The sequence below is a fragment of the Vicugna pacos genome, chromosome 11 (assembly GCF_048564905.1).
Source record: "Vicugna pacos chromosome 11, VicPac4, whole genome shotgun sequence".
Lineage (NCBI taxonomy): Eukaryota > Metazoa > Chordata > Mammalia > Artiodactyla > Camelidae > Vicugna > Vicugna pacos.
This window is the reverse complement of record NC_132997.1, coordinates 69,267,378-69,280,389: the sequence shown is the minus strand read 5'-3', so window position 1 is coordinate 69,280,389 and position 13,012 is coordinate 69,267,378. Positions and strand designations below refer to the sequence as shown.

Sequence of the window (13,012 nt, the reverse complement as noted above, 5' to 3'; positions counted from 1 at the left end):
GTCTTTGGCAGATATTTTTGCTCAGTGTATAATTCTTGATTAGTAGTTACTTTCTCTTATAAATTTAAAGATGTCATTTCATTGTTTTCTGGCTCCCGTTGTTTCTGTTGAGAATTCAGATGAAAGTCTTCATCTCACTCCCGTGAGGATAATGTGCCTTTTTATAATCTGGATGCTTTTAAGATCTTAATTTATTCTTGGTTTTCAGTAGATTTACTAGGATGTGTCTAGGGGTGGTGGGGCTTCATGTTATTTTGCTTGGGGTTTACAGAGTTTTTTTCAATCAGTGGATCTTAAAATAGTTTTAGAAAATTGTCTTCAAATATTGTTTCTGCTCCATTCTCTTCCTCTGGCATACTAATAAAATAATTTTATGTATATTATATATATATATAAAAAACATACTTTTCCTCTCACTGCTTTTCAAATATTTTCTATTGAGCTGTCTTATGTTTCACTAACCCTATCCTCTGATGTGTTAATCCATCATTGTATTATTAATTTCTGGTGTAGTAATTTTCACTCCATTATATTTTATAAACTTCAGTCTATTACAGTTCTCCATATTTTCTTCTATTTCTCTATTTTTTTAAATTTTATTTTAAATAGTGAATCTACTCACTTATTTAAAAATCCTTTCTACTGGCACCACTGTATCAGATTGCGTCTACTTTCTTCTTCCATTTATATGGTTCTTCCCCTTGGGATGCCTAGAAATTCCTATTGAATATAGGACATTGTAAAAGTTATGGAGACTCTAGATGAACTTTTGGTTCAGTTTCGTAAAACAAGGTTCACTCTTCTGTTAGACATAGATAGAATGGGAAATGCTTCGATGCAGTCAGGGTCTGAATTGAATTGCCCCTGTGATACAGGAAAACAGATGTGGGCGTGAGAAGGGCCGTGTCCCAGGCTTTGGTTGAGCCCCTGGGATGTGCGCCGCCAAGTGTGAGTCCTTGGCTTCACTCAGGAAAGAATTCAAGAGCGAGCCACAGTTGAGTAAAGGTAGATTTATGCAGAGAGATACATTGAAAGGCAAAAGAAAGGCCATGAGGTGTGGGAGTTGGGTGCTCAGATTAAAAGTAGGTACACACTCTATAGACAGAGTGCTGGCCGCCTCCAAAGAGGGAGAGAGAGAGGGGGCGACCGCGAGGTAATGTGTTACCAGTTTTTATGGGTTCGGTGGCTTCATATACTAATAAGTGGAAGGACCAGTCGAACTATTCTGGGGAAGGGGCTGGGATTCCCAGGAAGTTGGCCATTTCCCACTCTTTGACCTTTTGTGGCTAGCCCTGGGACAGCCATGGTGCCTGTGGGCGTATTATTCATCACGCTAATATATTACAATGAGTGTATAATGAAGCTCAAGGTCCACTAGAAGTTAAATCTCCCATTATCTTGAGCCTCAAGGCCTACCGGGGGTTGAATCTTTCACCATTTTGATGTTAATTGCTGTAAGGTTTCTTGAATGGCTGTGCCCTGCCCCTTTCCTGTCTCACCTGGATTGGAGTTTGGTGAACCTCGGTCAGTTTGTTTAATCTCCCATTCTTTGGGTACCGCTGGAGAATGTTTTCAAATGACAGAATAGTTTTTATTCTTGGGCCCCCTTCTGGTGAATATTTCCCTTCCCAGGCTTGAGAATTGGCAAATGTCTTGAGAGGAAAACCAGTTGTGCCTCAGGCATGAATTTTCTCTCTGCAGACCTCCAGCTGCTAACAGCTCTTCTGATTTGTCACTAAACTCAGCAGACTTTGTTCTGTGCACAACATCATAAATAACCCCAGTAGAAGTGTCTTTATGTCATCACTCATCTCTTTGAAGCTCCCCATTTTCCCGAATGTTTTTCCCTCTACTTCTCAATCCTTTAGCAGCTCTAATACAATTGGAGCTTTTTAAAATCTACCTGGCATTTTTAGTTGTTCTTGTAGAGAGCTCTGGCCTGCTGCAAGTTTTTCCCATCCTTTGGGCTTTTACTTTCAATTGCTATTTTATTTTTCCAAGTTCTTTATCAAATCTACCTGGCCATTATTTATAGACTCTTGATTCTGATTGTGATCAAACTTCTTTATTTTCTATGAACATCTTAACCATACTACTTTTTTTCTATTCTGTACCCAATAATTTCATAATGTGAAGCTCCTGGAGGTATAATTATTTGTTACTCCAGCTGATTCTTACTGATGGTGGCTTGTTTTCCCTTGCAGTGGGTAAATTTTGATTGTGAGCCTAATGGTTCCTTGATATTAAACCTTAATCTGTCTCTGCATCTAGGGGCTTATGCTGAAGGTGCATTCTTCCAGAGGATTCTTGTTTGCCTCTGTCACTTTAAGTTCCTAACTCAGTGTTTCCTGGGCCAGTCCAAGTTCAACTCCTAGACCCAGTTCAGGGCCATGGTACTGGTTGAGTAATGGTCCCGAAAGATGTGTACATCCTAATCCTTAGACTCTGAATATGTTGCTTTACATGGCGAAAGTGACCTTGCACGTATGATTAAGTTAAGGAATGTGAGATGGGAGAGAATTCTACATTATCCGGGTGGCCTTTATATATAATCACAGGAGTCCTATTACAAGGGAGTCAGGAGGCCAAAGAGAAAAGAAGATGCTTCACAGCTAGTTTATAAGGTGGAGGAAGCACCCACGAGTGGTGTCTGGAAGCTGCAAGAGGTAAGGCCTGAGTTCTTCCGTGGAGCCTCTAGAAGGAACACATTCCTGGTCTTTGATTTTAGCCTCAAAAGACCCATTTTGGACTTCTGACTGCCAGATTCTATGAGAACAGATTTTTGTTTTAAGCCACTAAATTCATGGCAATTTGTAATGGTAGCGAAAAGCTAATATGGCAAGCTTGTGATGACACATTTTCCAGGAGATGCCTATTTCACCTCCAACCCCAACCCCAGGCAGAGGCCTGGGATGGACCAATTTTCTTACCCCTCCTCCTCCTGTGGTCCTGGATGGCAGCAGACATTTCACTCTAACATTTCAACTTGTAAGGGTCCAAGGTTTTGTCTCCCGTTCCTGTTACTGTTAAAACCAAGTATTTGGGGTGTGTATGTGTGTGTGAGAGAGAGAGAGAGAGAGAGAGACCGCAGATGCTCCCAGGCAGCCTGGCAATCCCATGTTCGCTTCTCTCTCATGCTTTTAGTTGTGTCTTACTCAGAATTTCCAAGTATTAGTAGCAGGAGAGAGGCAGATTCTAAAATAAATTCCTTAGTGCTGTTTTTTTAATCTGCAAAATGAATATTTGTAATAAAAATTACATAATAGGGTGGTAAACATTCAATAAATACTTGAAGGATAATAAAGATGATTGTGATGACTTATGGTTTCTCTAAGCATGCTGAATTAATCATTCTTGCCTTTGCTTCCATACCAAATTCATAAATATGTAACTATTTTGTTCTAATATATGACACACTCTGACAGGCATTGCATTAGGGACCATATTGTTTTATGGAGTGTTTTCAAATTAGTCTGGCTTTGTTAGGAACCAAAAACTTGATTAAAACTTTTGTTTGACGTGTTTCCACTTCAGATTTCTACCTTTAAAAATATCTGAAGCCGTGTTTTCCTTAAATTTGAAACTTCAGAACACAAGAACAAAGACTTGATTTAGAATGATGGAACCTGCCTTTTAGAATTAAAATTTTGTGGAAATTGATTTGTGATCTTCACCTTCAGACCAGACTCTGTATTAAAAGGGTATTAAATCAGACTCAAGACATGAATGGGGGTAAATGGGCTTTCCAGAACACTGGAAATCTGAAGGCAAAGACATTACTCAGGGACATTTGGAGAATGACTCTAATTTCTATGTTTAGAGGAGGGCATAGGTTTGACGAGGCTGAATTTTAAGAACGAGGGAGCCTGCTGTAATCCTCTGAAGCGAAAATGGTGCTTGGTGTTAGCCCTTTCCGAAAAGAGAAGCCTAGAGCATAAGATGGCAGTAGGATAGCAAGAATTGAATTTCTTACATTTGGGGAGATCCTAGCTTGTTAGAAGACACTCAGCCACTCAGTGTCTTATGAGAGCTGAGCCATCCGTGGTTAGAAATGCTGTATCTGCTCCTGTCCTGTATTGCCACCCTACATTTGGTACATTTTTGTGTTCTTGGTTAACCAAATTGGAAACTTAATCTTACAGTAATCTTCAGTCTATGAGAAGAGCTGTCGGGCTTTCGCTAGCATTCTATACAATGCCATTAGCTATGCTTACATAAATAATAAGACCTGGCTATCATAACTCAAATAGAGTTCTGCAGTTTTCTACTATGGGATTGACTTCAGGTCTCTCTTGCAAATAATTGGTAAAACCCTGAGCAGTGTGGGCAAATGTATTTTCTCTTTTCCGATGTTAGTATTTTTTTTTCTGTTGCTTTTCAGGTATTGTTGTGTAACTCAGGGCTAGCTTTTTTGCATCTCATGCCGTATCATTTCTGTTTCAAATAATAAATGTGAACTTTAAACTAATTTAATTTTTAGAAAGAGCTTTTTTAGCTCATGCAGCTGGAATTTCCATGACCCAACAAGACTTAGGCCTGGCTGCGTCTGGGTGCTTGGATGAGGTGGCCCAGCAACTCCCTGCTCTTCCCCTCTCCCTCCATTTGTTTCTTTCCTCCCTCTCTCCTCTCTCTTCTCTTTCCCTCCCTCTATGTTTACTCTTCTTCTCAGTATGGACTTCATTTTTATGAGCTCCTTTTCCCCCACCATGTAACAGGATTGATAGTGGCCAGAAACTCAAGATTTAGATGGTACTTAAAGCTCTTGACTCCAGAACAAGACTGATGCTCTCCAGTTATCCATTTGACAAGCCTTAGAGAAGATGTGATGGGGCCACAGTGATCTCATCTCTGTGGTCAGATGCGTGAAGTGCTCTTTTTGGCTAAGCCCAGGATAAATGACCATTACTGTGGAAAGGTGGGAGGCAAAGTCAAACTACATGGAAAGTGTTCTCCATGGCCAGGGGGAGATCTTTTATACGAAGAAGATGGTTATGATGGTCAAAAACAAATAGCACAAATAGCCTACATGATTCTGTTGGTCCCATACTCTTCCCTTGCTGGAATAGCCTTTATATCAGGGCCTTTGTCAAATACACAGAGTTGTCAGCATCTTGGTCTGTAATTGTTTAAAGGTCAGACTTTAAATGCTGTCTCCATCAATACTCTCATTATTTCCAATAGTTTTGTTTCTATAAATAGGTCTTTGACTGCATAAAAGTTAAGAAAGGCATTTCTCTTCGAATGTGCTTTACAGCAATATCTGCTGATAATTACTGTGAGTGACATCTCCCCCTACTCCCCACTTGTGGGAGGTGCAGTCTGCTGGGGGCCTCTCTAGGTAAGTATTCTTGGACGATTGATTTAAGCTAAGTGCAGCTTAAGGACCAGTGGGCTCTTTGCCAACAGTTGACCTGAGGCAAGTTGTAATCTTCCCAAGTTGCTTGAGTTTGGCTTTTTGCTTTAATCAGGTTCAGATGGGATGCCCTTATCATGTCTCCATTTACAGACATTTTAAATTAGTGTTAGTCACAGTAATTACTGGCAATTCCCTTTTTCCATTAATTTCTGTTGCTTATAAAGTGCCTCATTAAGTGCCACTACAGTTTAGTCTCCCAGTTCTGAGAATTTGGCATAAACAAGCATCTGTGCATAAGCAGTGCATCATGAGGGAATTGCTAATTTCTAATTGGTCGTATTCCTTTTTGGTCAGAATTCAATCAGTGAGATACATTGTAAATTTTGATAACCTTTAAACAAGTGAAATGGTTTAATTCTTCTAATGATTTATGCAATGATTCTTATTTTTAATTCTCAACAAAGTTAGATGCCGAAAGTGTTTTCTTTCAAGATGGCTGAGAAATTTGTGCACAATGTGTGTGTGAACCCGTGGAAACATGTTCATGCGTAGTAAGCTGCAGTTGAGGGCTGAGACAAGTGGTCCCACTGAGGTGGGAGTGAAGTGGGATGAAGTGGGCATCCTATCAATGCCACTGCCCTACTGTGTTGCCCCCTCAGCCTCTATGTTCAGCTGCCCATCAGTGCATTGTGTAAGATCTAGTTCTTTGGAGAAAAGGATTACTTTTGCAGGAAGCCAAACTATCTTACTGCTTATTGTTTCATGTGGGCGTCTGTGGGCTACAAATCACCTGTAATTCTAATAATATTGCATTTATTATTCATTAAAAATAGAATTTTGATTATATATTATTTGACATAATTTATATAGTACACAAAAGTTTAAAGGAAGCATAAGTCCCCTTTTCTGGTTATCCTGAGAAAACTACCATTAAGATTGTTATAAGGATTCTTTTCCCTTCCTATTTTTTCCTTTCTTATGCACACACATAAACACCCAATTTTACATAAGTGAGATGTTAAATGCTGAGTTTGTCATCTGAAAATACCATAAACCTATTCAGTTTATCTAAACCTTTTTTTTTTAAATTATGTTTTGCAGACTCAAAGTATTAGTTGTGCTGTGATCATATTTCATTTATTAATTTTTGTAACCAGCTGCCATCTGTTTAGTAGTTTTATTTGCTCAGGAGTTTCTTGCTCTACATTGTCTCTGTATCTCTATATTCTTCCTCTCTCTGCCCATTCTCTCTGGACTCCTAAGAGCTTACTAGACAAGTTCTTTCCAGGAAATTCTTGCTAATCACCCCAGGTCTCGCTTGCTCCAGGGCTCAGGCTCTCATGCAGCAGAGGTGGAAAAGTTCCACCTCTTGAGGTCTGGATCCTGGACCTTGCTCACTCTCTCCAAGCCATACTCAATTTCCAACCTGAGCAGCTGTCTGCCTTGGGAGAAGCAATCCGTTGGAGTTGTTATGGGAGGGTAGCTGGGCCTCTCCAAGTCCCCAAAACTCCCAGAATTCCCATGCCTCCTCCCCTCCGCTACCCTGCCACAGAGTGTTGTTTTGTGCTTACAACAATTCTATGAGAAAAACATTTTTATCATCACTGATTTAGTTGCTTATGAATCTCCTCCTTCAGAACTTTGAACTCAAACAATAAATGCTGAAGGAAGCAAGGAAAAATAGCAGTTTCAGAAGACATTTTTTCATTCGGGAGCAAGGTTGAAGTACTGCCATGATATACTTTCATTAGAAAATAAAAACTCTCTGGTGTCTTCCCAAATGCTGATAATAAGTGAAGTTTCAAAGTAGTTTCTGGAGCTCTGAATGCTCTGTGGAGGCGTTCTAGCTCGAAGGCCTCTTTCTCTTCAGTCTCAGTCTCTCTTCTAAAAGTAGGAATGTGTAGTCATTCTGTTCTAGATTTCATGATAAATCACAAAATTCTTTCCTACTGCATTTCCATAAATGCTGTGCAATTATTCTCAATACACAATTGGAAGCAGCTGCCACTGTCAAAGTCTGGGCTTGACATTAGACTCTGTCATCCTTGAGGTCTAGTCTCACTCCGTCATTCTGCTTCCCTGAGTATCAGTTTCATAAGGGATGAGGGAAGACCTGTACATCCCAGTTTTATTATGAAGATCAAATGAAAGTCCATATGTGAAATCATTTTGAATCTAGACTTCCTGATCTGTCTGAAGAATACATAGAACCATTCCTTTCTCTATAGACTTTCTCCTGCCTCTTCAGGCTTTACTGTTACTTTGTATTACATTTTCTAGCTTTGTCTCCTCCAATAGAAGTTGAGATTCTTGTGGGCAGGGAATGTATCTTATTGTTTCCTCAGAGCCTAAAACTATACTTGCTTACAAAATGAATGAGTGGATGAATGATTGAAATTAGCTACATCATACCCCTGCTAAAACACCTCCAGTAACCTCAGTTGCACTTAGAAAACCTTTTCATCCTCCCAGTCGTGGTCTACAAAGCACCTGATGACCGGGACATAGCTTGCTTTTCCAGCCACATCCCACCACTTCTTGCCCCACATCACTCTACACAAGTTCCTATTCTTTGACCACACCAAGCAGATACCAGTCTGTTGACTAATTGGTAAGATCACTTATGTCTGCATTATATATACAAATCTTTCCTCCTGAACATCCCAGAATGCTGATCCATATCTAAGACAAAGTCAACTCCAGACAGCATACAACTATATTATAAGTGTTGAAATGTGCTTGGCAACAGAGATTTATTTCATACTTCAAGAAAGTCCAATATCATCCAAGTCTTCCCTGGAAGTTTTAGTTTATCATCTATAAAATGAATACATGATCTCCAAAAAGCCTTTCTGACTATGACTCAAATTCATTTTTGAAGGATAATAATGTTTTATCTATCCTTATTGATTAATTCTAGGCAGTGTGGAACTAAGGGATAACATTATAAAGAGAGTTAATTCTGCAGATCATTTCTTTTTAGTTGACTGAGGCAAAAACAGTGCTTTGCTTTTAACCTCACAATTGTAATAGGCTCGTTCTATCATATTCTACATATTTAGGGCCACTTCAAGGCCCAGAGAAATCAATATAGGTCTTATCAGTAACTAATCTCCTCCTTGAGAGTGAAAATGGATATGCCAGCTGGGAGAGTGAGTTTCTTTAATGCGCAGCAGTTTCCTCACAGCTGTAACTTCTCTTTTTCATGATCTGGTACCCATCATGGGACTCTGACTTTTAACTGACTTACCTTTCTTCCAGGCCATCAGCATTTGGCAATTTTCTTTCCTTTTTTCCTGTAGACATTTGATCAGCCTTGGGTCAGTCTTCTGCATTATGGCATTTTGCAGTGCCTGCCTGATCATTCACAGAAGCTGTAAATGAGCACCCATCTCATTCTTAAACTCTTCTTGCCTGGAATGACTAGAGTGTTTTTTCTGTTCTCTTAAAAATATTGTAGTGCAAAGAAGCTTGGCTTGAGGTAACAAAGATCTCAATTTCATTGACTATTTATATCACTTGTTTAGATTCCACATATAAGTGATATCATAGGATATTTCTCTTTCTCTATATAACTTACTTCGCTTAGTATGATAACCTCTAGGTCTATCCAAGTTGCTACAGATGGCACTATTTCATTATTTTTTATGGCTGAGTAGTAGTCCATTGTGTGTGTGTGTATATATATATATATATATATATATATATATATATATATATACACCACATCTTCTTTATCCACTCATCTGTTGATGGACATGGATTTCATTGACACTTTCTGTGATCTCAAGCAACTAGTTCAGTTTTCCTGGATCTCAGCTTTCAATTTAAAAAAAGTCTTATAGATGGTTATGAAATCAAATATTCTGTTTCCTTTATAGTACCTGCTAAGGATACAATGATTTCAGGTTCCCCATTCCTTAAATTCCCTCTCCTACCCTCCTTTTTTTAAATCATGAATTCTTAGGCTTCATTTTATCACTTTGAACCTTTACCATACTTTGCATTTATCTTTATTTCCAAACACATTACCCCAATTCAAATAAAGATTTTTGATTAATTATAGAAATCTTCTTAAGCTATTTCTAAGTCTGAAGATTAGTTATACAATAAAAAGGACATTTTATTTAAAGGAAAACAAATTGCTATTTATATTCCCAACCCTAACTGACCACTTGTCAACATTTTGCAGTGAAACTATTGTTTCTCATAGGTCTCCTGTTAAAAAAAATTTTTTTTGAAGAGGGTTTACTATAAGATTGGCTCTCTGTCAAAAAGAAATAGCTGTGATCTACCAAGAGGGAATCTAATAGATGATTAAGAACAGAGACGCTGGTCCTGAATGACTAGGGTCTAAATCCTGGTTCTATCGCTTTTTTGGTGTGATCTTGGAAAAGTCACTTAACCACTGGGCCTCAGTTTTCTTATCTGTCAAGTGGGAAATTAAAAAAAAGTACTTCATAGAATTATCACAGGCATTACATGTACATGTATATGTAATACACATGCATACCTAGACAAGTCCTAGAATGTAGTAAGTACCATATAAGAGCAGCACTATTTCCAATGGCCAAGACATGGATACAACCTTAATGTCCATCGACAGATGACTGGATAAAGAAGTAGCAGTGTATATATATACACAATGAAATACTACTTAGACATAAAAAATAAAATAATGCCATTTGCAGCAACATGGATGAACCTGGAGATCTTCATTTTAAGTGAGGTAAGCCAGAAGGAGAAAGAAAAATACCATATGATATCACTCATATGTGGAACCTAAAAAAAAAAGACAAGCTTATTAACAAAACAGAAACAGACTCACTGACATAGAAAACAAACTTATGGTTACTGGGGTAGGGGGAAGGCAGTGGGAATGGATAAATTGGGAGTTTGAGATTTACAGATACTAATAGATACAAAGTAGATAAACAACAAGTTTATACTGCACAGTACAGGGAACCATATTCAATATCTTGTAACTTATGGTTAAAAAGAATATGAAAACAATTATGTGTATGCTCAAAAAAAATGTTAGCTGTCATCATCATCATCATCGTTCCTATTACTATTTCTAGTTTACGATGCCCACTGTAATGGATACAGCGGTGTATTAAACAATATAGGAAGTTTATCTGATTCACATAAAAATCCAAGCAAGCTGATAGTCAGAGGGGACAAGCATCTCTGCTCTAGGATGTTGTCCAAAGACCCAGATTTTATCTGTTTTTTGATTTCCTATTGCTTGGGCAGAGGCCAGTATGCTTTATCTGTAAAGGGCTAGTGGTAAATATTTCAGTCTTTGCAGATCATGTGGGCTTTGTTGGAATTATTCAACTCTTGCTGCTGCCATGATGATATATGTGTGAATAAATATAAGTACTCACCACATACACGATGAATGCTGACTCTGTGCTGTCACAGCCATTCCAGCCTACGGGAACAGGGAAGGAAGAAGCAGAGGTCAACATCCTCCTTTTAAGGGAATTTTCTAAACGTTGTACACTTCAGTTGTCACTAATGTCCTGTTGGTTAAAACTTAGTCAAGTGATCATCCCTGTTTACAAAGGAAGCTGGAGCACATGGCTTGGTTGCCGTGTTCCCAATCAAAACTAGAGAGATGCTTGTATAAGAACAGAAGGGAAGAACGGATATTGAGAAACAGTCATTTCTGCCATCAGTTTGACAAATGTTATAGTGGAAATACGTATTTTCTTGGAGAAAAATGTAATGAGCAGTATGGTTCTTTATGGAGTATAATATATATGCAGAGCATGTTCATATCCCCTTTTAAATCTGATATTTTCAACTATTTTGTAAAATGAGCAAGTCTTACTATTCTCAGTATCTAAAATATTAAGCCTCAGAAAAGTTGAGTTTTTTCCAAGGTCATGTTGCTACTTGTTGGTTGAGTCATGCCTTCAGCTGCAAACGAAATGTTCTGCCTGCTTCATCCAAACTTCTTTTTAAAATGTTAACTTTCCCTGTAACAGTAGACAACATCGTTTATCAGCCCCTGCTACTCTATGATGAAACAGGATCAATCATGGACGGGAAAGATAGTGGATGTTTTAGTCTATTCCTGCTGCAACAAATTACAACAGTCTTAGTGGCTTAATTAATATAGTGATGCTTAAAATTCAGTATCTTACAGTTCTGTAGGGCGGGAGTTCAACACAGACCTCACTCAACTAAAATCAAGACGTTGGCCCAGCTGCATTCCTTTCTGGGAGTCCTAGGAGAGTATTCACTTCCTTGCCTTTTCTGTTTCCTAGGGGTGGCCTGCCTTCTTGGCTGTGGTCCCCTTCTCCCACTTTCACAGCTGGCAGTGGCAGATTGAGCCCTTTTCAGGTAACATCTTTCTGATCAATTCAGCTGGGAAAAGTTATGGATATTAACTCATGTGAAGAGATTGGGCTCATCAGATAATCCAGGATAATTTTACCATCTCAGGCTTCTACCCTTAATCACATTTTCATAATCCCTTTGCCGTGCAAGATAATTGGGTCTTTCATAGATTCCAGGGCTACAGGTGTGTGCATATTTAAGGGCTATGATTCCGCTCACCACTTTGGGCAAACTTTTCTTCCCATCTTATTTTCTTCACAGCTTAGTAATTGTGACCTAAAAATTGATAAGAGGAAGGATCGTATTCGGTTCATGCATGTTGAAAAACTCTGAAAGGACAGATAAACAAAAGAGTCATTATTAGAGCATGATCTTGATGTAAAGAAACTAAAAAGGAAAAGAAGGTCAGTAGTCTGATGTAAACTCACATGTGGTTATAAACTTCAGTGTATATAACTTTGTACTCTCCAGCACCAAACATTAATGAACCAAGGCTTTTTTTTTTCCTTGACTGAAGTGTGTTTTGCCTTCAGAATATAAAGCTTGGTTTTGGGTGGACATAGGATTTTTAAAAAATTAAGCAGAGTTGCAAAAAATGCACCTGCAGGCCCCTCTCTCATTTTTCCATCCGAACTATGTATGAACATTCTTGAAGCCAAAGCCAATTTTTCTGTTCCTGGGTACCTCTAAGATTCTAGTCCACGTCCTTGGTCCCCTGCACGTAGTCTTCCTCAAATGGAAGCTTCACAGAAATCTGTCTGGTATATAGGCGGTAACCCAGGCCTTCATGTTACATGTGTCTTCTTCACCAGGACCTGCTACCCCAGTGAAAGTCCTGCACTTACTGTAGTGTAACAAATCTGAATTTTAGCTGTAAATTCAATAAGATAATCATTTTGAGTCACTGCTTGTAATACCAATAATAAAACCTGTTTGTATTTGTTGTTCTGCTCAGCCAAACATTTACCAACCCTTCAAGGACAAACATGCAAGAGCACTGGATCTGATATTCGTGCAGAGGATAAATCCCCAGACACCATCAAGATGAGCCAATTCACCCAAAAAATAAAAAAAAAATCTTAAAACGCCTTCCACATAGGAACGGCTCACCGTTATTTTCTCTATTCTATTGGCCTGTAAATCCTCTACAGGAAAAAAAATTCCCTCCAGATACTCTCTATAGTCACGAATTCTTCCTGTGAAAGAATGCCTTGAGTTAGAATATCCTTGGAACTAATTTCTATTACCACAAAATAGTTGATAACCAGATTGTTTTCAAATAAATTAGCAGAATTAACATCCTTG

General features: G+C 38.6%; 1 long non-coding RNA gene across 1 annotated transcript in view; it reads left to right on the top strand.

Annotated features, from left to right (window-relative positions):
* LOC140699358 (uncharacterized) overlaps positions 1-12,799 on the top strand; it is a 43,049-nt gene extending 30,250 nt beyond the window's left edge. Inside the window, exons 2-3 of the long non-coding RNA XR_012077486.1 lie at positions 11,969-12,111; positions 12,663-12,799. This is a non-coding gene — a long non-coding RNA (uncharacterized lncRNA). The remainder of the gene's footprint in view (positions 1-11,968; positions 12,112-12,662) is intronic.
* Positions 12,800-13,012: the final 213 nt, after the last annotated feature.